The sequence below is a fragment of the Carassius carassius genome, chromosome 38, assembly GCF_963082965.1.
Source record: "Carassius carassius chromosome 38, fCarCar2.1, whole genome shotgun sequence".
NCBI lineage: Eukaryota > Metazoa > Chordata > Actinopteri > Cypriniformes > Cyprinidae > Carassius > Carassius carassius.
The window spans coordinates 3,277,833-3,297,126 of NC_081792.1; the positions used below are offsets into that span (position 1 = coordinate 3,277,833).

The 19,294-nt window shown below is 41.1% G+C and overlaps 8 non-coding genes across 8 annotated transcripts; 3 read left to right on the top strand and 5 right to left on the bottom strand.

Annotated features, from left to right (window-relative positions):
* Positions 1–901: 901 nt before the first annotated feature.
* Positions 902–973, top strand: trnae-cuc (transfer RNA glutamic acid (anticodon CUC)). The gene has a single exon. It is a non-coding gene; the product is annotated as a tRNA-Glu (tRNA).
* Positions 974–10,608: 9,635 nt separating this feature from the next.
* trnae-cuc (transfer RNA glutamic acid (anticodon CUC)) lies at positions 10,609–10,680 on the top strand. The gene has a single exon. It is a non-coding gene; the product is annotated as a tRNA-Glu (tRNA).
* A 1,243-nt stretch (positions 10,681–11,923) lies between these two features.
* On the bottom strand, positions 11,924–11,996 carry trnar-acg (transfer RNA arginine (anticodon ACG)). The gene has a single exon. It is a non-coding gene; the product is annotated as a tRNA-Arg (tRNA).
* A 333-nt stretch (positions 11,997–12,329) lies between these two features.
* trnay-gua (transfer RNA tyrosine (anticodon GUA)) lies at positions 12,330–12,417 on the bottom strand. The gene is given in 2 exon segments: positions 12,330–12,365; positions 12,381–12,417. It is a non-coding gene; the product is annotated as a tRNA-Tyr (tRNA).
* Positions 12,418–14,543: 2,126 nt separating this feature from the next.
* trnar-acg (transfer RNA arginine (anticodon ACG)) lies at positions 14,544–14,616 on the bottom strand. Its single transcript has one exon. It is a non-coding gene; the product is annotated as a tRNA-Arg (tRNA).
* Positions 14,617–16,089: 1,473 nt separating this feature from the next.
* trnar-acg (transfer RNA arginine (anticodon ACG)) lies at positions 16,090–16,162 on the bottom strand. Its single transcript has one exon. It is a non-coding gene; the product is annotated as a tRNA-Arg (tRNA).
* A 147-nt stretch (positions 16,163–16,309) lies between these two features.
* trnae-cuc (transfer RNA glutamic acid (anticodon CUC)) lies at positions 16,310–16,381 on the top strand. Its single transcript has one exon. It is a non-coding gene; the product is annotated as a tRNA-Glu (tRNA).
* A 1,679-nt stretch (positions 16,382–18,060) lies between these two features.
* On the bottom strand, positions 18,061–18,132 carry trnae-uuc (transfer RNA glutamic acid (anticodon UUC)). Its single transcript has one exon. It is a non-coding gene; the product is annotated as a tRNA-Glu (tRNA).
* Between the last annotated feature and the right edge of the window lie 1,162 nt (positions 18,133–19,294).

Sequence of the window (19,294 nt, forward strand, 5' to 3'; positions counted from 1 at the left end):
TATAGTGTTGTATGCATTCAAGGGATCTGTTTTTTTTACTCACCCCGGGGGTTCAGTTTTTCTGGGCAGATTCCTGTGATTGCTGAATTGATACCTTGAACTGGTAATTAAGCTCTTGTCCAGGTGAAAATACTTGTGTCATGCATCTGAAAACACACATTGCAACCGTTATCTAGATGAAAATCTGCCTATCATCGGTCTGTCAAGGTACAAAATTGACATATTGTGAGGTTAATAATGAAAGTGAGACCAATTTTTTATCCGCAAAGTTGCTGATTATTCGCCCATTCAGTTTAATGCAGATTACAATTTATTCTCAATGTCCAGGTGGCAATTAGTGATAAGGCTTCAAAATGGCAAACCCGTGACATCAAAACAACATGGCATTACACCCTTCAAAGTAATGAAGCAGTTACAGAGTAGCGATGAAATTGTTCATTCGAAAATCAACTGGCTGCCAGCATGCAGTTTTTTTGCCCCTTTAATCGCTGAGCTTGTCGGAGTGCTTGTGAGACGAATGGCAATACCGAAGCATGTCCGTGTCTTCCCTAGACATCGGAAAGGGTGTGCAGAATATGTCTTTTTTGGGAAAAAAGAAGAATGCCTGAAGATTTGCCTTTTCTTCTGGATTTTGGAGAAGAGAAAAAAAAACACAGCAACAAAATAAGCCGGATAAAAACAAGCACAGAACGAGCCAGCCAGGAGTCAAACTTAGAATCTTCTGATCCGTAGTCAGATGCGTTATCCATTGCGCCACTGGCCCACCAATAGTAAAGACCCCTGATTGCTACAGAGTTGTTGGTTTTAGATGTGACAGTGGCAAGCATTGCTGTCTGATTATTCTCACCTTGTTTTCAGGAGGTAGGCCACCAACCCACCAGCCCACCAGCCCACCAGCCCCTCCCTGGTGGTCTAGTGGTTAGGATTCGGTGCTCTCACCGCCGCGGCCCGAGTTCGATTCCCGGTCAGGGAAAGCTCTTTTGACTTCCAATTGTGGACTGCGAATTCAAGCTCTGCTAACAGCTGCGAGAAAGCCAGCTCCAAACCAAAAAAATGGTGAGCCCTTGAAAAAAAGACCTCCTTCGAGCCGGAGTCGAACCAGCGACCTAAGGATTGCCAACACTCCAACCTACCTTCCCTCGTTCTACCAGCTGAGCTATCGAAGGGGCAAAGTGTTAGACAGAACCTCGACATATCACAGTCTTGCAGCTCTACTGCTGGCCAAAAAGTCACTTCTGGTGCAGGAAGATGTGCTGGATTTTTGAGGAGGGAATCAAAAAGGAGCATGCGTTCCCATACCGGGAGTCAAAACTGGGCCGCCTGGGTGAAAACCAGGAATCCTAAGCGCTAGACCATATGGGATTTGGAAACCTTAAACTGGCCATTGGCTTCTGGCGCACTTTCCATAAATGTGGTCAGTGTGGGCGCAGGATCTTGTAGTGGCCTGTTGCTTTAGGTCTGCGACTGTAACAATGTGATAATAATTTGGCAAAACAAGAATTATCCATAAGGATGGTTTTCTGAATTATATAGTGTTGTATGCATTCAAGGGATCTGTTTTATTTACTCACCCCGGGAGTTCAGTTTATTTGGGAAGATTCCTGTGATTGCTGAATTGATACCTTGAACTGGTAATTAAGCTCTTGTCCAGGTGAAAATACTTGTGTCATGCATCTGAAAACACACATTGCAACCGTTATCTAGATGAAAATCTGCCTATCATCGGTCTTTCAAGGTACAAAATTGACATATTGTGAGGTTAATAATGAAAGTGAGACCAATTTTTTATCCGCAAAGTTGCTGATTATTCGCCCATTCAGTTTAATGCAGATTACAACTTATTCTAAATGTCCAGGTGGCAATTAGTGATAAGGCTTCAAAATGGCAAACCTGTGACATCAAAACAACATGGCATTACACCCTTCAAAGTAATGAAGCAGTTACAGATTAGCGATGAAATTGTTCATTCGAAAATCAACTGGCTGCCAGCCTGCAGTTTATTTCCCCTTTAATCGCCGAGCTTGTCGGAGTGCTTGTGAGACGAATGGCAATACCGAAGCATGTCCGTGTCTTCCCTAGACATCGGAAAGGGTGTGCAGAATATGTCTTTTTTGGGAAAAAAGAAGAATGCCTAAAGATTTGCTTTTTCTTCTGGATTTTGGAGAAGAGAAAAAAAAACACAACAACAAAATAAGCCAGATAAAAATAAGCACAGAACGAGCCAGCCAGGAGTCGAACTTAGAATCTTCTGATCCGTAGTCAGACGTGTTATCCATTGCGCCAAGGCCGGCGCCCATTAGTCGAGGTAAAGATCCTAAAAGACTCATAGGGACGCGAGTTCGCGGCCCACTCCGAACAGTGATGGAATTCCTGGAATGTGTCCGCTTTGACGCTGCTGATGCACGAGTACGTAATCATCATTCTCCCCCGTAATTTAATCGAACGTAAATTCGTCCCCCCCCCACTTTAATTTGGGAACTGTCCAAAGTAAACACTCTCATGTTGTGTATGTTTCATTCATACCGGACGCCGGAGGGCGCTTTCTCGCACAAAGTCCAAAACAGACTCGTAAAAGTACCAGCTCGTGACCACTATGTGACGCACGCTACAGGAAATACCTCATATGGACAAAAGCATCAAGCTGTCACTGGATAAAAAAAGTCGAAATGATTTGACAGACAAAACGTGAATATTCATTGCAACAAATACATGATTTGTGTTTTTGTGCATTTTCACAACAAAATACATGAATAACGCAGCGCTAACTAACTCATTTTTTACAGTATAATATATTATTTTTTACAGTATAACATTATATTATTATATTTTCTGACTTATTCTGAAAGTCCCTGTTTTTGTGTGTGTGTGTTTTATTGTTATGTAATACTGGAATACTTAAAAAAATTTGCAACTTCAAATACAGTGAGAAATAGGCACAAAAACATTACTAGTGCAAACATTAAGATTAACAACCCTTTTAATTTGCAAATATAAAGTCAATAAAAAAATTATAACAGCAGTGCAAATATATATGCATTTACAAATATTGTGAGAATACAAAAAGGCACAATAACAATAGTGTGAGGGGCAAATATTAACAACCCTTTTAATCCCCATATATATTTTAAAGCCAATAAAACATTTAGAACAGTAGTGCAATTTTGACACATCAATTTAAAATAATAAACAGTAAACCAAAAATGTTTACCAGAGTAGTAAACTTTTTACATATCAGTGTAAAAATATAATAAATATCAAACCAAAACAAACATTTGCAGTGCAATTTTGACATCAGACTAAGAAAATAATAAATAGTAAACCAAGACAAACATTTACCACAGTAGTGCAATTTTGACATGTTAGCCAAAAAAAAGTAAATCAAAACAAAAATGGACCACAGTAGTGCAATTATGACATATTCGCCCCTAAAAAATAGTAAATCAAATATACCAAAACCAAAATAATGATAATAATAAAAAAATAAACATACCATATATATATAATGGTATCAAATATTTTTCCAACAGAGGCATGCAGCAGAGGAAACACACAGTAATTACACATTTTAGAGACAGCTGTCATTGTTGGAGACTTGTAAATTGCACTATAAAGCAAACATTAAGTTACCAAATAAAAATATCACGTGCTGAAATAGCAGTTTTAAGAAGCTGCAGGGTTGCCATTTCCCTTTTTTCTTCATCTATAACCTCATTCCTGCAGCACAGCCCTCCATTCACCATATGATTGAGTCTCAGACTCTTTGCAGAACCAGTTGCCAAAGTACTGAAGATGTGATGGTGGCTTTCTCTCTTTGTTACACTTTCTGCAAAGAATGATGTCTGTCTTCTTCACATATTTTCTTGTGACAGTTCCAGTGCGCTCCCTCTCCAGTTTTCTCTTTCTGTATTGCTGAGTGGAGTAAGGAACATCTTGACCGAATGTCTGTGTCTGAGCTGATGGTTGCAAAGCTGAAGGTAATGGGAGGTTGAAGAACATCACCTGTGAGGTACCTGTAGAGGATGGCGCTTAAGTGCCTTTCACTGTAAGAAGCTGCACAGATGGTAAAATGAAAGGGAGAGAGATGAGTAGTGCTGATGCAATGACAGGAAGATGTTGGAGCCTGGGAGATGGCCTAGGGTTGCGACCTCCCCTTAAGTTTTGCCTTCCCAGCAGTGTTTGGTGGCAGGATAAAAAGGTGAGGCTCAGCCAAATTGCCTGGATACAGAGTTGGTACTTTCGGCATAGCTGCAGGAAGCGTCTCGGGTCCTGCCATGGGTGCGTCTGGGGCTTGGATACCCTGCTTCAAAATCTCCTGTTCCTGTGACTTGCCACGCCTGCTGAACCTGGGAAACATAAAACAACCAATATTAATAAACATTTAAGCAATACAAAAGATCAACTACTATTTGTCATGACTATGACGCAGCAGCATGACACAGCTGAGATCACACAGCAGTCGTCTAATGTATTACTGCTTTTGTGAAATGGCTACTTTATTGAGATTAACATTGTATTATGAATTATTGATTCTTGCAGTCTGCTGAAGACAGCTGATCCATGTCATAAATCTTATCTTTCATAATGAAGAAGAAAACAGATGTTGAACTCTTGTTGATTTGTTTCTAGACCTGCAAAGCAGCCATGGTTACATTAAGGCTGATGATACAAAAAATTTTGAGAAGTGTTTCTTGGGTACGTTCCCCACTGAGTATGGGTAACAAATTTCAATCTGGATACTTCAGATCAATCTTGCGCTCTGTGTCTTACCTGGTTGCCTGTTGATGGCAATATTAACCAAAGTTGCCCAGCAGCATTGATCAAAAAAAGTTGCCGTGTAACATCAGCCCTTAGCTGCTTTAAGTTTAGGCTTAGCTGTGACAATGCTTATTTACTCACCATTGTGTGACTGTTGCAGCATTCACTTCTGGGAGCTGGATTGTGGTCTCACTCATCACCTTAGCATTGGTGAGGATGCACTCTTGGATGTACTTGTGAGCACATGCTACCACAGTGAAGCGGGACACCCTCACTCCGTCACAGCGCACCACGTTTGGGTAGAGAGCACAGAGCCTTGTGAAAATGGCCTCCACCACTCGGTTGAAGTCAGGCCACTGTGCAGGACTATGAGCCCCAACGAAAACACCTGCAAATTACAACAGGATACATATTATTAATGTAAGATTGTTTTCATTGTGTGATCTTATTTTTATTTTCCCTTTCCCTTTTTTTAAATGTTCATTGATAATATTGTTGGAGCGGAGCTGCTCTCTGACAACATCTCCAGGACACTTCGCTCCATGTGACTAGTAAGACAATTCTCTAATAACTATTATGATGAGTTTTGTTCCACCCGCTTAAATGATAAAAGTACTTGTGCTGTAAAAACTATTAAGACTGTGTCTGTTCCCCGAATAGTGAGGTCAAAATATAATGTAGGATCTAGAAAAAATCTTATCGTAATTAAACCAGAAAAATGTAAAGTAAATGAACAAAAACAATTTTTAAAGTTTGGGCTCATAAATATTAGATCACTCACACCCAAAGCAGTTATTGTAAATGAAATGATCACAGAAAATAGTTTTGATGTACTCTGCTTGACTGAAACCTGGCTAAAACCAAATGATTATTTTGGTCTAAATGAGTCTACTCCACCAAACTACTGTTATAAGCATGAGCCCCGTCAGACTGGTCGTGGAGGAGGTGTTGCAACAATATATAGTGATATTCTCAATGTTACCCAGAAAACAGGATACAGGTTTAACTCTTTTGAAATACTTCTGCTAAATGTTACACTGTCAGACATGCAAAAGAAACCTAATGTATCTCTTGCTCTGGCTACTGTGTATAGACCACCAGGGCCGTATACAGAATTCCTAAAAGAATTTGCAGATTTCCTCTCAGACCTTCTAGTTACAGTTGATAAGGCGCTAATCATGGGAGATTTTAATATTCACGTTGATAATGCAAATGATACATTAGGACTTGCGTTTACTGACCTAATAAACTCCTTTGGAGTCAAGCAAAATGTCACCGGGCCCACTCATCGTTTTAATCATACACTAGATCTAATTATATCGCATGGAATCGATCTTACTGCTATAGATATTGTACCCCAATGTGATGATATTACAGACCATTTCCTTGTATCGTGCATGCTGCATATAACTGATATTAACTATATGTCTCAGCGTTACCGTCTGGGCAGAACTATTGTTCCAGCCACCAAAGACAGATTCGCAAATAACCTGCCTGATCTATTTCAACTGCTATTTGTACCCAAAAATACACATGAATTAGACAAAATTACTGACAACATGGGCACTATTTTCTCTAATACATTAGAAGCTGTTGCCCCCATCAAATTGAAAAAGGTTAGAGAAAAACGTACTGTGCCATGGTATAACAGTAATACTCACTCTCTCAAGAAAGTAACTCGTAGTCTTGAACGCAAATGGAGAAAAACTAACTTGGAAGTTTTTAAAATTGCATGGAAAAACAGTATGTCCAGGTATAGACAGGCTCTAAAAACTGCTAGGGCAGAGCATATCCACAAACTCATTGAAAATAACCAAAACAATCCAAGGTTTTTATTTAGCACAGTGGCTAAATTAACAAATTACCAGACGCCACCTGATTCAAATATTCCACCAACGTTAAATAGTAATGACTTTATGAATTTCTTCACTGATAAAATAGATAACATTAGAAATACAATAGCGAATGTAGATTCTACAGCGTCTAACACTTCAGTTTCATCCATCGCACCCAAAGATAAACTGCAGTGCTTTACAAATATAGGACAGGAAGAGCTAAATAAACTTATCACTGTATCTAAACCAACAACATGTTTATTAGATCCTGTACCCACTAAATTACTAAAAGAGCTGTTACCTGTAGCCGAAGAACCGCTTCTCAATATCATTAACTCGTCGTTATCTTTAGGTCACGTCCCAAAACCATTCAAGCTGGCGGTTATCAAGCCTCTTATTAAGAAACCAAAACTAGATCCTAGTGTACTGGCAAATTATAGGCCTATTTCAAATCTTCCATTTATGTCTAAAATTTTAGAAAAAGTTGTGTCTGCTCAATTGAGCACCTTCCTGCATAAAAATGATCTGTATGAAGAATTTCAGTCAGGTTTTAGGCCCCACCATAGCACAGAAACTGCACTTGTTAAAATTACAAATGACCTGCTTCTTGCGTCAGATCAAGGCTGCATCTCATTTCTAGTCTTACTTGATCTTAGTGCTGCGTTCGACACCATAGATCATGACATACTCATAGATCGATTACAAAACTATACAGGTATTCAAGGGCAGGCTCTAAGATGGTTTAGATCCTACCTGTCCGATCGCTACCATTTTGTTTACTTAAATGGGGTGTCATCTCATTTATCATCAGTAAAATATGGAGTGCCACAAGGATCCGTCCTAGGTCCCCTTCTATTTTCAATATACATGTTGCCCCTTGGTAATATTATTAGAAAATACGGAATTAGCTTCCACTGTTATGCTGATGATACTCAGCTATATATTTCAACGAGACCAGATGAAACTTCCCAATTATCTAAGCTAACAGAGTGTGTTAAAAATGTAAAAGATTGGATGACAAATAATTTTCTCCAATTAAATTCGGATAAGACAGAGATATTAATTATTGGACCAAAAAACACCACACAGAATATTGTAGATTACAATCTGCAACTAGACGGATGTACTGTTACTTCCTCTACAGTCAGAAATCTGGGTGTTATATTGGACAGCAATTTGTCTTTTGAAAATCATATTTCCAATGTTACAAAAACCGCATTCTTCCATCTTAGAAACATTGCCAAGCTACGAAACATGTTATCTGTTTCTGATGCAGAAAAGCTAGTTCATGCTTTCATGACCTCTAGACTGGACTATTGTAATGGACTTCTAGGTGGTTGTCCTGCTTTGTCAATAAACAAGCTACAGGTAGTCCAAAATGCAGCAGCTAGAGTCCTTACCAGGTCAAGAAAATATGATCATATTACCCCAATTTTACAGTCTCTGCACTGGCTACCTATTAAGTTCCGTATCAGTTACAAATTATTATTACTTACCTATAAGGCCCTAAATGGTTTAGCTCCTGCGTACCTAACTAGCCTTCTACCACGCTACAACCCATCACGCACCCTAAGGTCACAAAACGCTGGACTTTTGGTAGTTCCTAGGATAGCAAAGTCCACTAAAGGAGGTAGAGCTTTTTCACATTTGGCTCCCAAACTCTGGAATAGCCTTCCTGATAATGTTCGGGGTTCAGACACACTCTCTCTGTTTAAATCTAGATTAAAAACGCATCTCTTTCGCCAAGCATTCGAATAATGTATCTCTTAAATTGTGAGTGTAGTTGCATCTGCATTTTTATTCTTTAGCTTGGGTAAAACTAATTTTACTTTGTTGGATCAGCAGCTATGCTAATGATGTCTCTATTTTGTTTCTATGTTTTGCCACGGGATTTACATCCCGTGGTAACTAGGATTTACACAAGCTCCAGTCTGGATCCAGAACACCTGAGAAGAGATGATGCTGATCCTCAGAGGACCCCAGATGATGCTAACCTTGAATCAACAAACAGAACTAACAATTATTGCTACATGTGTGACTGCATCCTATAATTACTATTAATTAATAATATTGATAGTTCATCATCTAGCTGACTACGTCATGTATTATTATTATTATTATTTTTATTTTTCTAAAATCCTGTCAAACGTGCACAAACTACTAGCTACTACTAAATATTGTAGAAACATAATTTTCTGTAAAGTTGCTTTGTAACGATTTGTATTGTAAAAAGCGCTATACAAATAAACTTGAATTGAATTGAATTGAATAATATCTGCCCATAGTTATGTTTTCTTTCTTTGTTTTGTTTTTAGATTGATGTTAAAATGTCATATCAATAAATCAGGTCTCTACTGGATTACTGTGTTGTGGAATTATTACAGGTTGTTGTTAGTCAGCCTGTCAGATTTTATTCACAATAATGACTGCATATTATCCCGCTTATTACATGGCTACTTACTAAAGTACAGTAAAAGACAAATTATTTGACCCAACATATTGATACAAAATGATTTTACCGATTTAAGAAATGATTGCTTTGTTTCTGCTAAATTAATTATTCCAATGTAACATACTTAGCAACCTAATATATATTCAGAATTAAACGTAAATCACAGTTAATAATTTATGTTATAACCAAGATAAGCTAGTCATGAAGGTGTCAGGTTACTAAACAAAAAAAGTTGTAGGTGATATTTCAGCTAGTTTCAGATATATATATATATTAAAAAAAAATTGTAAACCCTGCGAAATGAAAAGAAAGATAATTTAAATGAAAAAATTAAAAATAATTAAAAATGAAAAAAATAATTAAAAATGAAAGATAATTTAGGAACTTTTGAAAGCATCAGTGAATACAAATATTCACATGATTCATAGATAAAGAAATCAATAAATTGTTGTTATTAGTTAAATGTGTCATAATGTATCCATTCCTTAATAACATATTATATTAACTAACAGTGTAAAATTATATCATTAATGAATCATTAGATAATAATTTGTAAAGATATCATTATGTTATTACTTTAACTTTACTTGTTGAGGTACATGACTAATTTAAAAAAAAATCCATAACCACAATAACATATTAACAATTGGTTAATAGCTCTTTACCTCAACATGTAAAGTCATAAAATGATTCCTTTGAAAATCATTAGCTAATGATTAATTAAAGCTGACAACTGGAAGTTGAAGTAAATAGCTTTGGCCACTGTAGTAATTAAAATATACATTTACGTCATTAGTTAATAAAATGTTATTAAGGAACGAATACATTAAAGTAAATTTAACTAATAAAATTGTATTTATTAATTTATCTATGAAACATATAGAATGTTTATTAGTTGCTGATGTAGTAGTCATTAATTAATGGTTTAAATTAGTCATTCATTCGTTTACATTAACTCATGATTATCTGTGCATTCGTTAAGTGTAAATTAATGGATATTTGTGCACCAGTGTTGTAAGTGTTACTTTTTTATTGATAAAAGATTCACCTACATTGCAAATGTTGGTTAGAAATTAATCGATGACCGTTATCTTCTTCTTCAGCTGTGATCCGCAAGTCTCCGGGGGTTCTTGACGTTATCAATTGTTGTTGATAACTTGTTACTATGAAGAATCACGGTTGAGGAACGAGCGCTGATTGGTCAATTTCTTGTTGTCACTGGGCGGAATCACGGTTGCGATACGAGCGCTGATTGGCTAATTCGCGGTTACGATACGAGCGCTGATTGGCCAATTCACGGTTGCGATACGAGCGCCGATTGGCTAAAACATAAATTTCATGGTTGCAGCCGGGAACGTGATTGGCTGTCATAACAAAGAATAACCACGACCTACAGGTGACATGGAGCGCCACTGGCCCACCAATAGTAAAGACCCCTGATTGCTACAGAGTTGTTGGTTTTAGATGTGACAGTGGCAAGCATTGCTGTCTGATTATTCTCACCTTGTTTTCAGGAGGTAAGCCCACCAACCCACCAGCCCATCAACCCACCAGCCCACCAGCCCCTCCCTGGTGGTCTAGTGGTTAGGATTCTGCGCTCTCACCGCCGCGGCCCGGGTTCGATTCCCGGTCAGGGAAAGCTCTTTTGGCTTCCAATTGTGCACTGCGAATTCTAGCTCTGCTAACAGCTGCGAGAATGCCAGCTCCAAACCAAAAAAATGGTGAGCACTTGAAAAAAATGACCTCCTTCGAGCCGGAGTCGAACCAGCAACCTAAGGATTGCCAACACTGCAACCTACAGTCCTCCAATCTACCAGCTGAGCTATCAAAGGGTCAAAGTGTGAGACAGAACCTTGACATATCATGGTCTTGTAGCTCTACTGCTGGCCAAAAAGTCACTTCTGGTGCAGGAAGATGTGCTGGATTTTTGAGGAGGGAATCAAAAAGGAGCATGCATTCCCATACCGGGAGTCAAACCTGGGCCGCCTAGGTGAAAACCAGGAATCCTAAGCGCTAGACCATATGGGATTTGGAAACCTTAAACTGGCCATTGGCTTCTGGCGCACTTTCCATACATGTGGTCAGTGTGGGCGCAGGATCTTGTAGTGGCCTGTTGCTTTAGGTCTGCGACTGTAACAATGTGATAATAATTTGGCAAAACAAGAATTATCCAAAAGGACGGTTTTCTGAATTATATAGTGTTGAATGCATTCAAGTGATCTGTTTTTTTTACTCACCCCGGGAGTTCAGTTTATTTGGGCAGATTCCTGTGATTGCTGAATTGATACCTCGAACTGGTAATTAAGCTCTTTTCCAGGTGAAAATACTTGTGTCATCCATTTGAAAACACACACGGCAACCTTTATCTAGAGGAAAAACTGCCTATTGTCACTCTGTCAAGATACAAAAATGACATTGTGAGGGTAACAATGAAAGTGAGACCAATTTTTAATCGGCAAAGCTGCTGATTATTCGCTCCTTCAGTTTAACTCAGTTTACAACTTATTCTAAATGTCCAGGTGGCAACTAGTGATAAGGCTTCAAAATGGCAAGCCCATGACATCAAAACCACATGGCTTTATACCCTTCAAAGTAATGAAGCAGTTACAGAGTAGCGAAGAAATTGTTCATTCGAAAATCAACTGGCTGCCAGCCTGCAGTTTATTTCCCCTATAATCGCCGAGCTTGTCGGAGTGCTTGTGAGATGAATGGCAATACCGAAGCATGTCCGTGTCTTCCCTAGACATCAGAAAGGGTGTGCAGAATATGTCTTTTTTGGAAAAAAAGAAGAATGCCTGAAGATTTGCCTTTTCTTCTGGATTTTGGAGAAGAGAAAAAAAAACACAACAACAAAATAAGCCGGAGAAAAACAAGCAGAGAGCGAGACAGCCAGGAGTTGAACCTAGAATCTTCTGATCCGTAGTCAGACGCGTTATCCATTGCGCCACTGGCCCACCAATAGTAAAAACCCTTATTGCTACAGAGTTGTTGGTTTTAGATGTGAAAGTGGCAAGCATTGCTGTCTGCTTATTCTCACCTTGTTTTCAGGAGGTAAGCCCACCAGCCCACCAGCACATCAGCCCACCAGCCCACCAGCCCACCAGCCCCTCCCTTATGGTCTAGTGGTTAGGATCTGGCGCTCTCACCGCCGCCGCCCGGGTTCTATTCCCGGTCAGGGAAAGCTCTTTTGGCTTCCAATTGTGGACTGCGAATTCAAGCTCTGCTAACAGCTGCGAGAAAGCAAGCTCCAAACCAAAAAAAATGGTGAGCACTTGAAAAAAAAGACCTCCTTCGAGCCGGAGTCGAACCAGCGACCTAAGGATTGCCAACACTCCAACCTACAGTCCTCCGCTCTACCAGATGAGCTATCGAAGGGGCGAAGTGTTAGACAGAACCTCGACATATCACGGTCTTGTAGCTCTACTGCTGGCCAAAAGTCACTTCTGGTGCAGGAAGATGTGCTGCATTTTTGAGGAGGGAAGCAAAAAGAAGCATGCATTCCCATACCGGGAGACGAACCCAGGCCGTCTGGGTGAAAACCAGGAATCCTAACCGCTAGACCATATGGGATTTGGACACCTCAAACCGGCCAGTGGCGCACTTTCCATACATGTGGTCCGTGTGGGCGCAGGATCTTGTAGTGGCCTGTTGCTTTAGGTCTGCGACTGTAACAATATGATAATAATTTGGCAAAACAAGAATTATCCATAAGGACGGTTTTCTGAATTATATAGTGTTGTATGCATTCAAGGGATCTGTTTTTTTTACTCACCCCGGGAGTTCAGTTTATTTAGGCAGATTCCTGTGATTGCTGAATTGATACCTTGAACTGGTAATTAAGCTCTTGTCCAGGTGAAAATACTTGTGTCATGCATCTGAAAACACACATTGCAACCGTTATCTAGATGAAAATCTGACTATCATCGGTCTGTCAAAGTACAAAATTGACATATTGTGAGGTTAATAATGAAAGTGAGACCAATTTTGAATCCGCGAAGTTGCTGATTATTCGCTCGTTCAGTTTAATGCAGATTACAATTTATTCTCAATGTCCAGGTGGCAATTAGTGATAAGGCTTCAAAATTGCAAAGCCGTGACATCAAAACAACATGGCATTACACCCTTCAAAGTAATGAAGCAGTTACAGAGTAGCGATGAAATTGTTCATTCAAAAATCAACTGGCTGCCAGCCTGCAGTTTATTTCCCCTTTAATCGCCGAGCTTGTCGGAGTGCTTGTGAGACGAATGACAATACCGAAGCATGTCCGTGTCTTCCCTAGACATCGGAAAGGGTGTGCAGAATATGTCTTTTTTGGAAAAAAAGAAGAATGCCTGAAGATTTGCCTTTTCTTCTGGATTTTGGAGAAGAAAAAAAAAAAAAAACACAACAACAAAATAAGCTGGAGAAAAACAAGCACAGAGCAAGCCAGCCAGGAGTCGAACCTAGAATCTTCTGATCCGTAGTCGGACACATTATCCATTGCGCCACTGGCCCACCAATAGTAAAGACCCCTGATTGCTACAGAGTTGTTGGTTTTAGATGAGACAGTGGCAAGCATTGCTGTCTGCTTATTCTCACCTTGTTATCAGGAGGTAAGCCCACCAGCCCACCAGTCCACCAGCCCCTCCTTGGTGGTCTAGTGGTTAGGATTCGGCGCTCTCACCGCCCCGTCCCGGGTTCGATTCCCGGTCAGTGAAAGCTCTTTTGGCTTCCAATTGTGGACTGTGAATTCAAGCTCTGCTAACAGCTGCGAGAAAGCCAGCTCCAAACAAAAAAAATGGAGAGCACTTGAAAAAAAGACCTCCTTCGAGCCGGCAACCTAAGGATTGCCAACACTCCAACCTACAGTCCTCCACTCTACCAGCTGAGCTATCGAAGGGGCAAAGTGTTAGACAGAACCTCGACATCTGGGGCAGGAAGATGTGCTGGCTTTTTGAGGAGAGAAGCAAAAAAGATCAAGCTTTCCCATCACGGGAGTCGACCCCTGGCTGCATGGGAGAAATCCAGGAATCCTAACTGCTAGACCATATGGGAACTGGCCAGCTTTAACTGGGCAGAAGCTTGTGGGCCACTTTCATTAAATCTGGCCAGTGTGGTTTACAGAAATAAATGGTGTTACATGAATTCAAGGGTCATGTTTGTTGACTCACCCCGGGGGTTCAGTTTTTTGGCCAGAGTCCTGTGATTGCTGAATTGATACCTTGAACTGGTAATTAAGCTCTTGTCCAGGTGAAAATACTTGTGTCATGCATCTGAAAACACACATTGCAACCGTTATCTGGATGAAAAACTGTCTATCGTCGGTCTGTCAAGGTCCAAAATTGACATACGGATGGCAATACCGAAGCATGTCCGTGTCTCCCCTAGACATCGGAATGGGTGTGCAGAATATGTTTTTTTTTTTGGAAAAAAAGAAGAATTAAGATTTGCCTTTACTTCTAGATTTTGGAGAAGAAAAAAAAACAACAACAAAATAAGCCTGAGAAAAATAAGCACAGGGCAAGCCAGCCAGGAGTCGAACCTAGAATCTTCTGATCCGTAGTCAGACACGTTATCCATTGCGCCACTGGCCCACCGATAGTAGAGACTCCCGATTGCTACAGAGTTGTTGGTTTTAGATGTGACAGTGGCAAGCATTGTTGTCTGCTTATTCTCACCTTGTTATCAGGAGGTAAGCCTACCAGCCCACCAGCCCACCAGCCCACCAGTCCCTCCCTGGTGGTCTAGTGGTTAGGATCTTGTAGTGGCCTGTTGCTTTAGGTCTGCGACTGTAACATTGTGATAATAATTTGGCAAAACAAGAATTATCCTTAAGGACGGTTTTCTGAATTATATAGTGTTGTATGCATTCAAGGGATCTGTTTTTTTTACTCCCCCCGGGGGTTCAGTTTTTTTGGGCAGATTCCTGTGATTGCTGAGTTGAACCTTACCTTGAACTGGTAATTAAGCTCTTGTCCAAGTGAAAATACTTGTGTCATGCATCTGAAAACACAGATTGCAACCGTTATCTAGATGAAAATCTGCCTATCATCGGTCTGTCAAGGTACAAAATTGACATATTTTGAGGTTAATAATGAAAGTGAGACCAATTTTTTATCCACAAAGTTGCTGATTATTCGCTCGTTCAGTTTAATGCAGATTACAATTTATTCTCAATGTCCAGGTGGCAATTAGTGATGAGGCTTCAAAATGGCAAGCCCGTGACATCAAAACAACATGGCATTACACCCTTCAAAGTAATGAAGCAGTTACAGAGTAGCGATGAAATTGTTCATTCGAAAATCAACTGGCTGCCAGCCTGCAGTTTATTTCTCCTTTAATCGCCGAGCTTGTCGGAGTGCTTGTGTGATGAATGGCAATACCGAAGCATGTTACGCGACTCCCCATAGACATCGGAACCTCAATCTATCAGGGTTCTGTAGCTCTTCTGCTGTCCAAAAAGTCACTTCTGGTGCAGGAAGATGTGCTGGCTTTTTGAGGAGAGAAGCAAAAAAGATCAAGCTTTCCCATCACGGGAGTCGACCCCTGGCTGCATGGGAGAAATCCAGGAATCCTAACTGCTAGACCATATGGGAACTGGCCAGCTTTAACTGGGCAGAAGCTTGTGGGCCACTTTCATTAAATCTGGCCAGTGTGGTTTACAGAAATAAATGGTGTTACATGAATTCAAGGGTCATGTTTGTTGACTCACCCCGGGGGTTCAGTTTTTTGGCCAGAGTCCTGTGATTACTGAATTGATACCTTGAACTGGTAATTAAGCTCTTGTCCAGGTGAAAATACTTGTGTCATGCATCTGAAAACACACATTGCAACCGTTATCTGGATGAAAAACTGTCTATCGTCGGTCTGTCAAGGTCCAAAATTGACATACGAATGGCAATACCGAAGCATGTCCGTGTCTCCCCTAGACATCGGAATGGGTGTGCAGAATATGTTTTTTTTTTGGAAAAAAAGAAGAATGCCTGGAGATTTGCCTTTACCTCTAGATTTTGGAGAAGAAAAAAAAAAACAACAACAAAATAAGCCTGAGAAAAACAAGCACAGGGCAAGCCAGCCAGGAGTCGAACCTAGAATCTTCTGATCCGTAGTCAGACACGTTATCCATTTCGCCACTGGCCCACCGATAGTAAAGACTCCCGATTGCTACAGAGTTGTTGGTTTTAGATGTGACAGTGGCAAGCATTGTTGTCTGCTTATTCTCACCTTGTTATCAGGAGGTAAGCCTACCAGCCCACCAGCCCACCAGCCCACCAGCCCACCAGTCCCTCCCTGGTGGTCTAGTGGTTAGGATTCGGCGCTCTCACTGCCGCGGCCCAGGTTCGATTCCTGGTCAGGGAAAGCTCTTTTGGCTTCCAATTGTGGACTGCGAATTCAAGCTATGCTAACAGCTGCGAGAAATCCAGCTCCAAACCGAAAAAATGGTGAGCACTTGAAAAAAAGACTTCCTTCGAGCCGGAGTCGAACCAGCAACCTAAGGATTGCCAACACTCCAACCTGGTGCAGGAAGATGTGCTGGATTTTTGAGGAGGGAAGCAAAAAGAAGCATGCGTTCCCATACCTGGAGGCGAACCCAAGCCGCCTGGGTGAAAACCAGGAATCCTAACCGCTAGACCATATGGGATTTGGACACCTTAAACTGGCCAGTGGCACACTTTCCATACATGTGGTCAGTGTGGGCGCAGGATCTTGTAGTGGCCTGTTGCTTTAGGTCTGCGACTGTAACAATGTGATAATAATTTGGCAAAACAAGAATTATCCAAAAGAACGGTTTTCTGAATTATATAGTGTTGTATGCATTCAAGGGATCTGTTTTTTTTACTCACCCCGGGAGTTCAGTTTATTTGGGCAGATTCCTATGATTGCTGAATTGATACCTCGAACTGGTAATTAAGCTCTTTTCCAGGTGAAAATACGTCTGCCATCCATTTGAAAACACACACGGCAACCGTTATCTGGAGGAAAAATGCCTATTGTCACTCTGTCAACGTACAAAAATGACTTTGTGAGGGTAACAATGAAAGTGAGACCAATTTTTAATCGGCAAAGTTGCTGATTATTCGCTCCTTCAGTTTAACTCAGTTTACAACTTATTCTAAATGTCCAGGTGGCAATTAGTGATAAGGCTTCAAAATGGCAATCCCATGACATCAAAACCACATGGCATTATACCCTTCAAAGTAATGAAGCAGTTACAGAGTAGCGATGAAATTGTTCATTCGAAAATCAACTTGCTGCCAGCCTGCAGTTTATTTCCCCTATAATCGCCGAGCTTGTCGGAGTGCTTGTGAGACGAATGGCAATACCGAAGCATGTCTGTGTCTTCCCTAGACATCGGAAAGGGTGTGCAGAATATGTCTTTTTTGGAAAAAAAGAAGAATGCCTGAAGATTTGCCTTTTCTTCTGGATTTTGGAGAAGAGAAAAAAAACACAACAACAAAATAAGCCGGAGAAAAGCAAGCACAGAGCGAGCCAGCCAGGAGTCAAACCTAGAATCTTCTGATCCGTAGTCAGACGCACTATCAATTGCACCACTGGCCCACCAATAGTAAAGACCCCTGATTGCTACAGAGTTGTTGGTTTTAGATGTGACAGTGGCAAGCATTGCTGTCTGCTTATTCTCACCTTGTTATCAGGAGTTAAGCCTGCCAGCCCACCAGCCCACCAGCCCCTCCCTGGTGGTCTAGTGGTTAGGATTCGGCGCTCTAACCGCCGCGGCCTGTGTTTGATTCCCGGTCAGGGAAAGCTCTTTTGGCTTCCAATTGTGGACTGCGAATTCAAGCTCTGCTAAAAGCTGCGAGAGAGCCAGCTCCAAACCAAAACAAATGGTGAGCACTTGAAAAAAGACCTCCTTCGAGCCGGAGTCGAACCAGCGACCTAAGGATTGCCAACACTCCAACCTACAGTTCTCCACTCTACCAGCTAAGCTATCGAAGGGGCAAAGTGTTAGACAGAACCTTGACATCTGGTGCAGGAAGATGTGCTGGATTTTTGAGGAGGGAAGCAAAAAGAATCATGCGTTCCCATACTGGGAGTCGAACCCGGGCCGCCTGGGTGAAAACTAGGAATCCTAACCGCTAGACCATATGGGATTTGGACACCTTAAACTGGCCAGTGGCGCACTGTCCATACATGTGGTCAGTGTGGGCGCAGGATCTTGTAGTGGCCTGTTGCTTTAGGTCTGCGACTGGTAATTAAGCTCTTGTCCAGGTGAAAATACTTGTGTCATGCATCTGAAAACACACATTGCAACCGTTATCTAGATGAAAATCTGCCTATCATCGGTCTGTCAAGGTACAAAATTGACATATTGTGAGGTTAATAATGAAAGTGAGACCAATTTTTTATCCTCAAAGTTGCTGATTATTCGCCCATTCAGTTCAATGCAGATTACAATTTATTCTCAATGTCCAGGTGGCAATTAGTGATAAGGCTTCAAAATGGCAAGGCCGTGACATCAAAACAACATGGCATTACACCCTTCAAAGTAATGAAGCAGTTACAGAGTAGCGATGAAATTGTTCATTCGAAAATCAACTGGCTGCCAGCCTGCAGTTTATTTCCCCTTTAATCGCCGAGCTTGTCGGAGTGCTTGTGAGACGAATGACAATACCGAAGCATGTCCGTGTCTTCCCTAGACATCGGAAAGGGTGTGCAGAATATGTCTTTTTTGGAAAAAAAGAAGAATGCCTGAAGATTTGCCTTTTCTTCTGGATTTTGGAGAAGAAGAAAAAAAAACACAACAACAAAATAAGCTGGAGAAAAACAAGCACAGAGCGAGCCAGCCAGGAGTCGAACCTAGAATCTTCTGATCCGCAGTCGGATGCATTATCCATTGCGCCACTGGCCCACCAATAGTAAAGACCCCTGATTGCTACAGAGTTGTTGGTTTTAGATGAGACAGTGGCAAGCATTGCTGTCTGCTTATTCTCACCTTGTTATCAGGAGGTAAGCCCACCAGCCCACCAGTCCACCAGCCCCTCCCTGGTGGTCTAGTGGTTAGGATTCGGCGCTCTCACCGCCCCGTCCCGGGTTCGATTCCCGGTCAGTGAAAGCTCTTTTGGCTTCCAATTGTGGACTGCAAATTCAAGCTCTGCTAACAGCTGCCAGAAAGCCAGCTCCAAACCAAAAAAAATGGTGAGCACTTGAAAAAAAGACCTCCTTCGAGCCGGCAACCTAAGGATTGCCAAGACTCCAACCTACAGTCCTCCACTTTACCAGCTGAGCTGTCGAAGGGGCAAAGTGTTAGACAGA